Genomic DNA, 2,883 nt, shown 5'->3' with positions numbered 1-2,883 from the left:
TTAAAATAAATTTAAAAAGGGACGGTGTCCGGTGGTCAAATGGAATTATTTTCCGTTTTATATAAATTTTCTTAATAAAGGAGGGATAAACGTTGTCAACCTTTCTGTCAGAGTAACGGTTACGGGTACAACTTTTAGAGTCCAAATACTTCATACCCGTAGTGATACAGAAACCCGATCAGCTGATCTAGTGTTGCTTCTTTATTTTTTCTGTGATATGACTAGGGGTAGAATTTAAAATGTAAAAACAATTTTTAAATTAATATGCATTTGTTTTCTTAAAAATGTGTGAAAATATACCACTTATACCTATATATTATTAAATAAACACATTTTCTATACGATTGTTTCAAATATATTCTATTACTCTAAATAAATAGGCTCAAATAAACCAAAAAAATATGATAAAAATACGAATTATTTATAACAAATTCTATAATCTATAAAATTATCTCAATGATTATTTAAGCTATTCAAATTAACTACATGAAACGATCTTCTGTTTGGCCTTAAGAAATTCTTATTTTAAGTTTTTCGAAGATTTCCCCACACCAACATCAATAAAATTGATCAATTACATATGACGTACTTAAACATATATTAATTATTAGTTTTATGTGTTATCTATGTTATTTATTGGATGTTATTAAAATTACATAACTAATCTACCAGAAAACATAATATTTAGATTAGATCATAATTACGTATATATTTCATACAAACGTAAAAATGAAACAACGATTTCGATCATTTAATGTATAAATTAGAATATTGTAAATTATTTTAATTGAGTAGGTAACTGTTTAGGCACGGTACTAGGGTAGGTAGTGGGGACTCAGGGATTGACTGGGGCACTGTGCTACTGTAAAATTGCACGGTGGTCCGATGTCATATTATGTTCCCCGGGATGATACAAAATAATCCATCTGGTTATATCCACCTGGTGGTATAATATTAATATCAATATTGAAGACTTTTTTAGTACATCTTCTATTTAGGTACTATTTAGAACACCTTGATAGTGGATCATATTGATCCACTCCACTAAACTCAACTTTAAAAAAATTACTTATAGCTCATAAACTAATCATCTAAAATTAAATATAATAAAATATATTGTACTTACTACTAACTATATTGTAATGTGTTTGGTTTTATAGAATATCCATACTTCATTAGCCCACCTACACTGCGTTTTGCCAATTACGATGCAATCGAAATAGAGTTGGATTTTCAAGAAAATAATATAAGAGGAAGAGACAAAATTATAAAGCCAAAATATTATCAATTATTTTATAAGGTTATTTCAAACATTTTTGATTTTTATTTCTACATAAGCCATGACAACGCATACGTCATGCAATAATGTATCTTTCCGTGTATCAAATTATACTATACTATTTTTTTTAACTATAAATTAAATAGGAGATAACGTTTTACAATATACGATTTTTCAAGGTTGGGCAAGTTAATGATTTTTTTAAACTTAGTTGAGTTAAGATAATATGCACCAATAAAAAAAAAAATTAAAAGTTAAAAGGTAATTTAACTATAGGTTAATTCAGTTAAGTTAAAAGTAATACACAATTTTTATAAGCTTTTTATTAAGTTAAAAAAAAAAGTTAATTACTATAGCATACTGAATTTTTTTCCAAAACTAAATTAAAGACTATAGGTGTTTATACGGTATCGGGACATATTGATCCGAGGACATTTTGATCCGGGGACATTTTGATCCGGTTTGGGGACATTTTGATCCGATGAGGACAAATTGATCCTTTGGGAGACATTTTGATCCGTTTTCTACAAAAATAAAATGTTCTAAGCGGATCAAATTGTCCCCACCGGATCAAATTGTCCTCCGCGGACATTTTGATCCTTGGGGACAATTTGATCCTTTTTTTCTTGGTGACATTTTGATCTGTTTCATCAAATTACGTAATTTTATGAACGGATCAAACTGTCCCCACCGGATCAAATTGTCCTCCGGGGACTTTTTGATCCATTTGGTAAAAAATGTAATTATGATTTTTTTTTACCTGGTACCGTTCATCATAGTATTTACTACTTATTTATGTATATCTTTGAATATTTCTTTTTTTTCGTTAAATTATTATTATAAATTATATATATATATATATATATATATATACTAGTTGAACCCAACAGACGTTGTCCTGTCCTAATCATGAATATTGAATTCAAATTGGTATAATTAATGAAAATAATATTACAAAAAAAGTGTTTATTATTCTAATGCATTATGATATAAATAAAACATTCTTTTGTATTTTTCTTGCACGTATATAAGTGTATATCAGTACGTATATTCGTACTGCCGCAATCGATAAATAAAAGACCTACACTTTTGTAAAAAATAAACTTAAAAAAAACAAAAATCCATCTATATATAAATAAATGCTCGGTATGAATGAAGTTTTATTATTATTTTCGATTAATTACACACGATGTTGCTTACTTACAAAACAGAGTTTTCCTGAAATACTGGCTATTTATAAGATTTCATTTTGATATTTTGATACTTTGATAGCTGATCCCGCGCACTTCGTTGCCCATAAAAAATTACAACTCTTTAAAAAACTGTGATAGTTCAACTCCATTTGGGCGTAACTTGCTACAGTAAGTGGAATGAAGCCACCCTGGTAGACAATCCGACGTAGTCGGATCGTGGACGATGCGTAGCACTGTAGCAGCATATCAGGCGGACAACGCCGATGATCGGCTATAAATACAACACAGCCACCTTAGTAGACAATATGCGACAATCAAATTTGATGCATACTGAGAAAATGAGTTGTTCTACCAACATTCCGCGTTTCGCTTTAGTAGTCAGTTTGACCTGCTCTAATTATATTCAATCAT

Source organism: Acyrthosiphon pisum, chromosome A2 (genome assembly GCF_005508785.2).
Source record: "Acyrthosiphon pisum isolate AL4f chromosome A2, pea_aphid_22Mar2018_4r6ur, whole genome shotgun sequence".
Lineage (NCBI taxonomy): Eukaryota > Metazoa > Arthropoda > Insecta > Hemiptera > Aphididae > Acyrthosiphon > Acyrthosiphon pisum.
The sequence above is the reverse complement of the archived record's forward strand: the minus strand, read 5'-3'. Positions refer to the sequence as shown.